This window comes from Bos taurus, chromosome 26, assembly GCF_002263795.3.
Source record: "Bos taurus isolate L1 Dominette 01449 registration number 42190680 breed Hereford chromosome 26, ARS-UCD2.0, whole genome shotgun sequence".
Classification (NCBI taxonomy): domain Eukaryota; kingdom Metazoa; phylum Chordata; class Mammalia; order Artiodactyla; family Bovidae; genus Bos; species Bos taurus.
The window spans coordinates 213,483-227,199 of record NC_037353.1 but is presented as its reverse complement, the minus strand read 5'-3'; positions in this window follow the sequence as shown (position 1 = coordinate 227,199).

The window sequence follows — 13,717 nt, the reverse complement described above, 5'->3', positions numbered from 1 at the left end:
GCCTGAGAAGGTGTGCAGGTTGTACACCCAGAAAACCGAGTGGAAGGGACAGGGGAGGTGATAAATTGCAGCGACCACACTAGCCAAACACCTCATCACCTGAGCTGCTTAGACCTGGGAAGGGCACAAAACGCAGGCCCAACCGAGTCTGCACCTCTGAGGACTACCCGAGTGCCTGAGCCTGAGTGGCTGAGACCTGGGAGGTGCATGCAGCCTTGGAACCACCTTGGAAGTGACAGGTGCAATAGATTAAAACCCTATTGTTAGTACCGACTACATGGGAAGTGGCCTATAGATCTTGAGAAATATAAGCCAGACCAAGGAACTATCTGAAAATGAACTGACCCCACAATACCCAAAACACCAGAGACAGTCCTAGATATATTTTTACTATTTTTATGATCATTCTTTTTTTAATTTTTTAAAAAAAAATTAAGTCCTCTATTACCCCTTTAATTTTCACTTTTATAACCTACTATTACTTTGCAAAAAAAAAAAAAAGACTCAATTTTTTAAAAGCAAACTTCATATATATATATATATATGTGTGTGTGTGTGTGTGTGTGTGTGTAGTAAATTTTGTGACTTTTTTTTCTTCTTTTCTTTAATATTGTATTTTTGAAATTCCAAACTCTACTCTAGATTTTTAATCTGTGCTTTTTGGTATTTGTTATGAATTTTGTACCTTTAAGAACCCAATCTTCAGTACCCATTTTTACTTGGGAGTGAGATTACTGGCTTGACTGCTCTCTTCCCCTTTGGACTCTCCTTTTCTCCACCAGGTGGCCTGTGTCTCCTCCCTAACTTCTCTCTACTCTACCCAACTCTGTGAATCTCTGTGTGTTCCAGATGGTGGAGAACACTTAGGGAACTAATTTATGGCTGGATCTGTCTCTCTCCTTTTGATTCCCCCTTTTATCCTCCTGGCTACCTCTGTCTCCTTCCTCCCTCTTCTCTTCTCTGTATAACTTCATGAACGTCTCTGAGTGGTCCAGTTGTGGAGTGCACATAAGGAAGTGATTACTGACAAGCTTGCTCTCTCCTCTATTGATTCCACCTCATTTCATTTGGGTCGCCTCTAACTCCCTCCTCCTTCTTTTCTCCATGTAACTCTGTGAACCTCTCTGGGTGTCCCTCACTGTGGAGAAACTTTTCATCTTTAACCTAGATGTTTTATCAACGGTGCTGTATAGAAGGAGAAGTCTTGAGACTACTTTAAAAATAAGACTGAAAACCAGAAGCAGGAGGCTTAAGTCCAAACCCTGAGAACACCAGAGAACTCCTGACTCCAGGGAACATTAATTGACAGAGCTCATCAAACACCTCCATACCTACACTAAAACCAAGCACCACCCAGGGGCCAACAAGTTCCAGAGCAATACATACTATGCAAATTCTCCAGCAATACAGGAACACCGCCCTGAGCTCCAATATACAGGCTGCCCAAAGTTACTCCAAAACCATTGATATCTCATAACTTATTACTGGACACTTCATTGCACTCCAGAGAGAAGATTCAGCTCCACCCACCAGAACACCAACATAACCTTCCCTAAACAAGAAACCTTGACAAGCCACCTGCACAACTCCACCCACAGTGAGGAAACTCCACAATAAAGATAACTCCACAAACTGCCAGAATACAGAAAGGCCACCCCAAACTCAGCAATATAAACAAGATGAAGAGACAGATGAATACCCAGCAGTTAAAGGAACAGGATAAATGTCCACCAAACCAAACAAAAGAGGCAGAGATAGGGAATCTACCTGATAAAGAATTCCAAATAATGATAGTGAAATTGACCCAAAATCTTGAAATCAAAATGGAATCACAGATAAATAGCCTGGAGACAAGGATTGAGAAGATGCAAGGAAGGCTGAACAAGGATCTAGAAGAAATAAAAAAGAGTCAATATATAATGAATAATGCAATAAATGAGATCAAAAATACTCTGGAGGCAATAAATAGTAGAATAACAGAGGCAGAAGATAGGATTAGTGAATTAGAAGATAGAATGGTAGAAATAAATGAATCAGAGAGGAAAAAAAGGAAAACGAATTAAAAGAAATGAGGACAATCTCAGAGACCTCCAGGACAGTGTTAAATGCCCCAACATTCGAATCATAGAAGTCCCAGAAGAAGAAGACAAAAAGAAAGACCACGAGAAAATACTTGAGGAGATAATCGTTGAAAACTTCCCTAAAATGGGGAAGGAAACAATCACCCAAGTCCAAGAAACCCAGAGAGTCCCAAACAGGATAAACCCAAGGCGAAACACCCCAAGACACATATTAATTAAATTAACAACGATCAAACACAAAGAACAAATATTAAAAGCAGCGAGGGAAAAACAACAAATAACACACAAGGGGATTCCCATAGGGATGACAGCTGATCTTTCAATAGAAACTCTTCAGGCCAGGATGGAATGGCAAGACATACTTAAAGTGATGAAAGAAAATAACATACAGCCCAGATTACTGTACCCAGCAAGGATCTCATTCAAATATGAAGGAGAAATCAAAAGCTTTACAGACAATCAAAGCACCAGCTCTCCAACAAATGCTAAAGGAGATTCTCTAGACAGGAAACACAAAAAGGGTGTATAAACACTAACCCAAAACAACATAGTAACTGGCAATTCGATTATATTTATCAATAATTACCTTAAACGTAAATGGGTTGAATGCCCCAACCAAAAGACAAAGACTGGCTGAATGGATACAAAAACAAGACCCTATATATGTTGTCTATAAAAGACCCACCTCAAAAAAGGGGAAACATACAGACTGAAAGTGAAGGGCTGGAAAAAAATATTCCATGCAAATAGAGACCAAAAGAAATCAGGAGTAAAAATACTCATATCAGGTAAAATAGACTTTAAAACAAAGGCTGTGAAAAGAGACAAAGAAGGACATTACCTAATGATCAAAGGATCAATGCAAGAAGAAGACATAACAATTATAAATATATATGCACCCAACATAGGAGCATCACAATATGTGAGACAAATGTTAACAAGTATGAAAGGGGAAATTAACAATAACACAATAATAGTGGGAGACTTTAATACCCCACTCACACCTATGGATAGATCAACTAAACAGAAAATTAACAGTGAAACACAAAATTTAAATGACACAATAGACCAGTTAGACCTAATTGATATCTATAGGACATTTCACCCCAAAACAATGAATTTCACCTTTTTCTCAAGTGCACACAGAACCTTCTCCAGGATAGATCACATCCTGGGCCATAAATCTAGCCTCGGTAAATTAAAAAAAAAAAAAAATTAAATCATTCCAAGAATCTTTTCTAACCACAATGCAGTAAGATTAGATCTCAATTACAGGAGAAAAACTATTAAAAATTCCAACAAATGGAGGCTGAACAACACGCTGCTGAATAACCAACAAATCACAGAAGAAATCAAAAAAGAAATCAAAATATGCATAGAAACGAATGAAAACGAAAACACAACAAACCAAAACCTGTGAGACACTGTAAAATCAGTCCTAAGGGGAAAGTTCATAACAATACAGGCATACCTCAAGAAACGAGAAAAAAGTCAAATAAATAAACTAAGTCTACACCTAAAGCAACTAGCAAAGGAACAAATGAAGAACCCCAGGGTTAGTAGAAGGAAAGAAATCTTAAAAATTAGGGCAGAAAGAAATGCAAAAGAAACAAAGGAGACCATAGCAAAAATCAACAAAGCCAAAAGATGGTTCTTTGAAAGGATAAATAAAATTGACCAACCATTAGCCAGACTTATCAAGAAACAAAGGGAGAAAAATCAAATCATTAAAATTAGAAATGAAAATGGAGAGATCACAACAGACAACACAGAAATACAAAGGATCATAAGAGACTACTATCAACAAGTATATGCCAATAAAATGGACAACGTGGAAGAAATGGGCAAATTCTTAGAAAAGTACAACTTTCCAAAACTGAACCAGGAAGAAATAGAAAATCTTAACAGACCCATCACAACCACATAGGAACATAGGAAATTGAAACTGTAATCAGAAATCTTCCAGCAAACAAAAGCCCAGGTCCAGATGGCTTCACAGCCGAATTCTACCAAAAATTTAGAGAAGAATTCACACCTATCCTACTCAAACTCTTCCAGAAAATTGCAGAGGAAGGTAAACTTCCAAACTCATTCTATGAGGCCACAATCACCCTAATACCAAAACCTGAAAAAGATGCCACAAAAAAGAATACTACAGGCCAATATCACTGATGAACATAGATGCAAAAATCCTTAACAAAATTCTAGCAATCAGAATCCAACAACACATTAAAAAGATCATACACCACGACCACGAGGGCTTTATCCCAGGGATGCAAGGATTCTTCAATATCCACAAATCACTTAATGTAATACACCACATTAACAAATTGAAACATAAAAGCCATATGATTATCTCAATAGATGCAGAGGAAGTCTTTGACAAAATTCAACATCCATTTATGATAAAAACTCTCCAGAAAGCAGGAATAGAAGGAATATACCTCAACATAATAAAAGCTACATATGACAACCCCACAGCAAACATTATCCTCAATGGTGAAAAATTGAAAGCATTTCCCCTAAAGTGAGGAACAAGACAAGGGTGCCCACTATCGCCACTATTATTCAACATAGTTTTGGAAGTTTTGGCCACAGCAATCAGAGCAGAAAAAGAAATAAAATGAATCCAAATTAGAAAATTAGAAGTAAAACTCTCATTGTTTGCAGATGACGTGATCCTTTACATAGAAAACCCTAAAAATTCCACCAGAAAATTACTAGAGCTAATCAATGACTATAGTAAAGTTGCAGGATATAAAATCAACATACAGAATACTAATAATGAGAATATAGAAAGAGAAATTAAGAAAATAATTCCATTCGCCATTGCAATGAAAAGAATAAAATGCTTAGGAATATATCTACCTAAAGAAACGAAAGACCTATATATAGAAAACTATAAAACACTGGTGAAAGAAATAAAACAGAACACTAATAGATGGAGAAATATACCATGTTCATGGATTGGAAGAATCAATATAGTGAAAATGAGTATACTACCCAAAGCAATATATAGATTCAATGCAACCCCTATCAAGCTACCAACGGTATTTTTCACAGAGCTAGAACAAATAATTTCACAATGTATATGGTAATACAAAAAACCTCAGTCATCATGACAGTATGGTACTGGTACAAAGACAGAAGTATAGATGAGTGGAACAAAATAGAAAGCCCAGAGATAAATCCACAGACCTATGGACACCTTATCTTTGATAAAGGAGGCAAGAATATACAATGGATTAAAGACAATCTCTTTAATAAGTGGTGCTGGGAAAACTGGTCAGCGACTTGTAAAAGAATGAAACTAGAACACTTTCTAACACCATACATAAAAATAAACTCAAAGTGGATTAAAGATTTAAACATAAGACCAGAAACTATAAAACTCCTAGAGGAGAACATAGGCAAAACACTCTCCGACATTAATCACAGCAGGATTCTCTATGACCCACCTCCCAGAATATTGGAAATAAAAGCAAAAATAAACAAATAGGACCTAATTAAACTTGAAAGCTTCTGCACAACAAAAGAAACTATAAGCAAGGTGAAAAGACAACTTTCAGAATGGGAGAAAATAATAGCAAATGAAGAAACTGACAAACAACTAATCTCAAAAATATACAAGCAGCTCAATATATCCTGCAGATCAATTCCACAAGAATATACGACCCAATCAAAAAATGGGTCAAAGAACTAGACATTTCTCCGAAGAAGACATACAGATGGCTAACAAACACATGAAAAGATGCTCAACATGACTCATTATCAGATCAGATCAGATCAGTCGCTCAGTCGTGTCCGATTCTTTGCGACCCAATGAATCGCAGCACGCCAGGCCTCCCTGTCCATCACCAACTCCCGGAGTTCACTCAGACTCAAGTCTATCAAATCAGTGATGCCATCCAGCCATCGCATCGTCTGTTGTCCCCTTATCCTCTTGCCCTCAATCCCTCCCAGCATTAGAGTCTTTTCCAATGAGTCAGCTCTTCGCATGAGGTGGCCAAAGTACTGGAGTTTCAGCTTTAGCATCATTCCTTTCAAAGAAATCCCAGGGCTGATCTTCTTCAAAATGGACTGGTTGGATCTCCTTGCAGTCCAAGGGACTCTCAAGAGTCTTCTCCAATACCACAGTTCAAAAGCATCCATTCCTCGGTGCTCAGCCTTCTTCACAGTCCAACTCTCACATCCATACATGACCACAGGAAAGAAAAATAGCCTGGACTAGACGAACCTTTGTTGGCAAAGTAATGTCTCTGCTTTTGAATATGCTATCTAGTTTGGTCATATCTTTCCTTCCAAGGAGTAAGCATCTTTCAATTTCATGGCTGCAGTAACCATCTGCAGTGACTTTGGAGCCCCCCAAAATAAAGTCTGACACTGTTTCCACTGTTTCCCCATCTATTTCCCATGAAGTGATGAGACTGGATGCCATGATCTTCGTTTTCTGAATGTTGAGCTTTAAGCCAACTTTTTTACTCTCCTCTTTCACTTTCATCAAGAGGCTCTTTAGTTCTTCTTGACATTCTGCCATAAGGGTGGTGTCATCTGCATATCTGAGGTTATTGATATTTCTCCTGGCAATCTTGATTCCAGCTTGTGTTTCTTCCAGTCCAGCGCTTCTCATGATGTACTCTGCATATAAGTTAAATAAACAGGGTGACAATATACAGCCTTGACGTATTCCTTTTCCTATTTGGAACCAATCTGTTGTTCCATGTCCAGTTCCAACTGTTGCTTCCTGACCTCATACAAATTTCTCAAGAGGCAGATCAGGTGTCTGGTATTCCCATCTCCATCAGAATTTTCCACAGTTTATTGTGATCCACACAGTCAAAGGCTTTGGCATAGTCAATAAAACAGAAATAGATGTTTTCTGGAACTCTCTTACTTTTTCCATGATCCAGCAGATGTTGGCAATTTGATCTCTGGTTCCTCTGCCTTTTCTAAAACCAGCTTGAACATCTGGAAGTTCATGGTTCACATATTGCTGAAGCCTGGCTTGGACAATTTTGAGCATTACTTTACTAGTGTGTGAGATGAGTGCAATTGTGCAGTAGTTTGAACATTCTTTGGCATTGCCTTTCTTTGGGATTGGAATGAAAATTGACCTTTTCCAGTCCTGTGGCCACTGCTGAGTTTTCCAAATTTGCTGGCATATTGAGTGCAGCACTTTCACAGCATCATCTTTCAGGATTTGAAATAGATCAACTGGAATTCCATCACCTCCACTAGCTTTGTTCATAATGATACTTTCTAAGGCCCACTTGACTTCACATTCCAGGATGTCTGGCTCTAGGTCAGTGATCACACCATCGTGGTTATCTGTGTTGTGAAGATCTTTTTTGTACAATTCTTCTGTGTATTCTTGCCATCTCTTCTTAATATCTTCTGCTTCTGTTAGGTCCATACTATTTATGTCCTTTTTCAAGCCCATCTTTGCCTGAAATGTTCCTTTGGTATTTCTGATTTTCTTGAAGAAATCTCTAGTCTTTCCCATTCTGTTGTTTTCCTCTATTTCTTTGCATTGATCGCTGAAGAAGGCTTTCTTATCTCTTCTTGCTATTCTTTGGAACTCTGCATTCAGATGTTTATATCTTTCCTTTTCTCCTTTGCTTTTCGCTTCTCTACTTTTCACAGCTAATTGTAAGGCCTCCCCAAACAACCATTTTGCTTTTTTGCATTTCTTTTCCATGGGAATGGTCTTGATGCCTGTCTCCTGTACAATGTCACGAACCTCATTTCTCATTATGAGAGAAATGCAAATCAAAACCACAATGAGGTACCATTTCACGCCAGTCAGAATGGCTGCTATCCAAAAGTCTACCAGCAATAAGTGCTGGAGAGGGTGTGGAGAAAAGGGAACCCTTTTACACTGTTGGTAGGAATGCAAACTAGTATAGCCACTATGGAGAACAGTGTGGAGATTCCTTAAAAAACTGGAAATAGAACTACCTTATGACCCAGCAATCCCACTGCTTGGCATACACACGGAGGAAACCAGAATTGAAACATTGATGAACCCCAATGTTCATCACAGCACTGTTTATAATAGCCAGGACATGGAAGCAACCTAGATGTCCATCAGCAGATGAATGGATAAGAAAGCTGTGGTACATATACACAATGGAGTATTACTCAGCCATTAAAAATAATACATTTGTAGCAGTTCTAATGAGGTAGATGAAACTGGAGCCAATTATACAGAGTGAAGTAAGCCAGAAAGAAAATCACCAATACAGTATACTAGTGCATATACACGGAATTTAGAAAGATGATAATGATAACCCTGTATGCGAGACAGCAAAAGAGACACAGATATATAGAACAGTCTTTTGGACTATGTTGGAGAAGTGGGGGGGGATGATTTGGGAGAATGGCATCATCAGTTCAGTTCAGTTGCTCAGTCGTGTCCGACTCTCTGCAACCCCATGAATCACAGCACGCAATGCCTCCCTGTCCATCACCAACTCCCAGAGTTTACTCAAACTCATGTCCATAGAGTCGATGATGTCATCCAGCCATCTCATCTTCTGTTGTCCCCTTCTCCTCCTGCCCCCAACCTCTCACAGTATCAGGGTCTTTTCCAGTGAGTCAACTTTACCCATCAGGTGGCCAAAGTGTTTGAGTTTCAGCTTTAGCATCAGTCCTTCCAATGAACACCCAGGACTGATCTTCTTTAGAATGGACTGGTTGGATCTCCTTGCAATACAAAGGACTCTCAAGAGTCTACTCCAACACCACAATTCAAAAGCATCAGTTCTTCGGTGCTCAGCTTTCTTCACAATCCAACACTCACACCCATACATGACCACTGGAAAAACCATAGCCTTGACTAGACGGACCTTTGTTAGCAAAGTAATGTCTCTGCTTTTGAATATGCTATCTAGATTGGGCATAACTGTCATTCCAAGGAGTAAGTGTCTTGCTGGGAGCCGGCATATTGCATATTGAGTGCATATTGCAAATCACCTAAGCGTCCAGCCCCGGTGGATCCAGGGAATTCGAAGCGGGGACGGCGTCGGCGAGGATCAGGAAACAACTGCTTAATTAAACATTAAATAAGGATATAAAGAGTAATAGAAAAAGGATAGCTCAGTGAGGAAATTCAGTGGAGAAAAGAGGCTGAATAATTCAGCCAGAAGGTAAGAAAGAATGACATGGTGAGACCAAGTTTCGGTGAACAAGGCCCACGCTTTATTTTCCAAAGTAGTTTTTATACCTTAAGTTATGCATAGAGCATAATGGGGGAAGGGGTAGAGTCATGCAGCAAGCCAGGCTTTCTTCCTGCAAACTTATCATATGCAAAAGCTTAGGTGATTTGCATCATCTTCTGGCCCGGAGGCCTGTTAACATTTTAAGACCCTTTCTTCAGAAAACTTATTTTTCTCTAAAGGTGATTGGTCAGGAGCCACCCTCCAAAAGCATTAGATAAAGTTGCATTCCTACAGAGCAAAGGTGTGGTGGGCTATAACAAGAAAAAGAATTAACTCAAGGGTCCCAGGTTACAAACATTAAAGCTACTACTTACACCAATTATATTAATCAATACACTGCCAGGGACACAGCAGGTAAGGGATATGGAAACTTAGCAGCAAACATTGGCCCAACAAGTGAAAATCCCTTCACCAATACAATTTCTAATCAATCTTTTAACTACTCAAAAGAATCTGTGTTTAGACAGTTTAGAACATCTCCTGCCTCTCACAGTTGGGAGGCTCTGAACAATCACATGTGGCCGAAAAACCTATTCAGGCAGGCTAGAGGATTTCCAAAGGAGTTTGTAGGTTAAACACTGTCACACCCAGGAATTATTAACTGGAGCTGTAAGCTAACTCTTTTTTCAGAGAGAGGTAGTTGGGGACAGCCCCCCATAAAGTCAGAGGTGTAGGTGAAAGCACAAAGCAGAAAGTAGGCAGACTCTGGTTTTGGGGGTAGATGGGGGACTCCTGAGGCTCGATCCCGCCTTTACGTATGCCAGGCCTCCTTCCTCAGGACCTTTGTCATGGGCGGAGTTCCTCACTGGCTCCCAGCAGTGATAGAATTCCAGTTGAGCTATTCCAGATCCTGAAAGATGATGCTGTGGAAAGTGCTGCACTCAATATGCAATATGCACTCAATATGCAATATGCCGGCTCCCGGCAGTGTCTTTTAATTTCATGGCTGCAGTCACCATCTTCAGCGATTTTGGAGCCCAGAAAAATAAAGTCTGACACTGTTTCCACTGTTTCCCCATATATTTCCCATGAAGTGATGGGACCAGATGCCATGATCTTCGTTTTCTGAATGTTGAGCTTTAAGCCAACTTTTTCACTCTCCACTTTCACTTTCATCAAGAGGCTTTTTAATTCCTCTTCACTTTCTGCCATAAGGGTGGTGTCATCTGCATATCTGAGGTTATTGATATTTCTCCCGGCAATCTTTCGTCTAGCTTGTGCTTGTTCCAGCCAGCATTTCTCATGATGTACTCTGCATATAAGTTAAATAAGCAGGGTGACAATATAGAGCCTTGACATACTCCTTTCCAATTTTGAAACCACTGTGTTGTTCCATGTCCAGTTCTAACTGTTGCTTCCTTACCTGAATATAGGTTTCTCCAGAGACAGGTCAGGTGATCTGGTATTCCCATCTCCATCAGAATTTTCCACAGTTTATTGTGATCCACACAGTCAAAGGCTTTGACATAGTCAATAAAGCAAAAATAGATGTTTGTCTGGAACCCTCTTGCTTTTTTGATGATCCAGTGGATGTTGGCAATTTGATGTCTGGTTACTCTGCCTTTTCTAAAACCAGCTTGAACATCAGGAAGTTCATGGTTCACGTATTGCTGTAGCCTGGCTTGGAGAATTTGGAGCATTACTTTACTAGCGTGTGAGATGAGTGCAATTGTGTGGTAGTTTGAGCATTCTTTGGCATTGCCTTTCTTTGGGGTTGGAATGAAAACTGACCTTTTCCAGTCCTGTGGCCACTGCTGAGTTTTCCAAATTTGCTGGCATATTGAGTGTAGCACTTCCACAGCATCATCTTTCAGGATTTGAAATAGCTCAACTGGAATTCTATCACCTCCACTAGCTTTGTTCGCAGTGATGCTTTCTAAGGCCCACTTGACTTCACATTCCAGAATGTCTGGTTCTAGGCGAGTGATCATACTATCATGATTATCTGGGTCATGGAGATCTTTTTTGTACAGTTCTTTTTTGTATTCTTGCCACTTCTTCTTAATATCTTCTGCTTCTGTTGCTGCTGCTGCTGGTATATCGCTTCAGTCGTATCCGACTCTGTGCGACCCCATAGATGGCAGCCACCAGGATCCCCTGTCCCTGGGTTTGTCCAGGCAAGAACACTGGATTGGATTGCCATTTCCTTCTCCAATGCATGAAAGTGAAAAGTGAAAGTGAAGTCGCTCAGTTTTGTCCAACTCTTCGCGACCCCATGGACTGCAGCTTACCAGGCTCCTCTGCCTATGGGATTTTCCAGGCAAGATACTGGAGTGGGGTGCCATTGCCTTCTCCATTAGTTCCATACAATTTCTGTCCTTTATTGAGCCAATCTCTGCATGAAATGTTCCCTTGGTATCTCTAATTGTCTTGAAGAGATCTCTAGTCTTTCCTATTCTATTCTTTTCCTCTATTTCTTTGCATTGATGGCTGAGGAAGGCTTTCTTATATCTCCTTGCTATTCTTTGGAACTCTGCATTCAGATGCTTATATCTTTCCTTTTCTCCTTTGCTTTTCACTTCTCTTCTTTTCACAGCTATTTGTAAGGCCTCCCCAGACAGCCATTTTTCTTTTTTGCATTTCCTTTCCATTGGGGTGGTCTTGACCCCTGTCTCCTGTACAGTGTCACAAACCTCCATCCATAGTTCATCAGGCACTCTGTCTATCAGATCTAGTCCCTTAATTCTATTTCTCACTTCCACTGTATAATCGTAAGTGATTTGATTTAGGTCACACGTGAATTGTCTAGTGGTTTTCCCTACTTTCTTCAATTGAAGTCTGAATTTGGCAATAAAGAGTTCATGATCTGAGCCACAGTCAGGTCCTGGTCTTGTTTTTGCTGCCTGTATAGAGCTTCTTGATCTTTGGCTGCAAAGAATATAATCAATCTGATTTTGGTGTTGACCATCTGGTGATGTCGATGTGTAGAGTCTTCTCTTGTGTTGTTGGAAGAGGGTATTTGCTTAATTAACTCTACTAATTTTTGCCCTGCTTCATTCTGTACTCCAATGCCAAATTTGCCTGTTACTCCATGTGTCTCTTGACTTCCTACTTTTGCATTCCATTCCCCTATAATGTAAAGGACATCTTTTGGGGGTGTTAGTTGTAAAAGGTCTTGTAGGTCTTCATAGAATTGTTCAACTTCAGCTTCTTCAGCGTTACTGGTTGGGGCATAGACTTGGATTACCGTGATATTGAATGGCTTGCCTTGGAAATGAACAGACATCATTCTGTCGTTTTTGAGATTGCATCCTAGTGCTGCCTTTTGGACTCTTTTGTTGACCATGATGACTACTCCCTTTCTTCTAAAGGATTCCTGCCCACAGTAGAAGATATAATGGTCATCTGAGTTAAGTTCACCCATTCCAGTCCATTTCAGCTCGATGATTCCTAGAATGACGACGTTCACTCTTGTCATCTCCTGTTTGACCACTTCCAATTTGCCTGGATTCATGGACCTAACATTCCAGGTTTATATGCAATATTGCTCTTTACAGCATTGGACATTGCTTCTAGCACCAGTCACATCCACAACTGGGTATTGTTTTTGCTTTGGTTCCATCCCTTCATTCTTTCTGGGGTTATTTCCCCACTTATTTCCAGTAGCATATTTGGCACCTACCTACCTGGGGACTTCCTCTTTCAGTATCCAACATTTTGCCTTTTCATACTGTTCATGGAGTTCTCCAGGCAAGAATACTGAAGTGGTTTGCCATTCCTTTCTCAAGTGGACCACATTCTGTCAGACCTCTCCACCATGAACGTCAGTCTTGGGTGGCCCCACATGGCATGGCTTAGTTTCATTGAGTTATACAAGGTTGTGGTCCGTGTGATCAGATTGGCTAGTTTCCTGTGATTATGGTTTCAGTGTGTCTCCCCTCTGATGCCCTCTCGCAACACCTACCACCTTGCTTGGGTTTCTCTTACCTTGGACGTGGGGTATCTCTTCATGGTTGCTCCAGCAAAGCACAGCTGCCACTCCTTACCTTGGACGAGGGGTATCTTCTCACGGCTGCCCTTCCTGACCTTGAACGTGGAGTAGTTCCTCTCTAGATATATATTTATTCTTGGTTAACCTTCCTTTTGTAGCACACAAGACTCTTGATTAAACCTTGCATCTATAGGGCATGTACAACCAAGAGTCAGTATTCCCACAAGTTCTCAAATGTGTGACTGTGGGGAAATTTTCAACTTTGTTCTATTACAGTATTTACTATATTTAGGAAATTAAAATAATACGTTATGCTGATATGAGGTGTTGCTTCCTTGATTTGTTGCCCACGTGACTGTTTTTACTTATGTCTCAGAGATAGAATTTAGTTACTTACTGTTACTTCTTATTTCATCATGAATTTCTATCACATGGATGTTTACAAATTCTGCTTTTCTTTTTTATTATTCTTTACTGCATAGTCT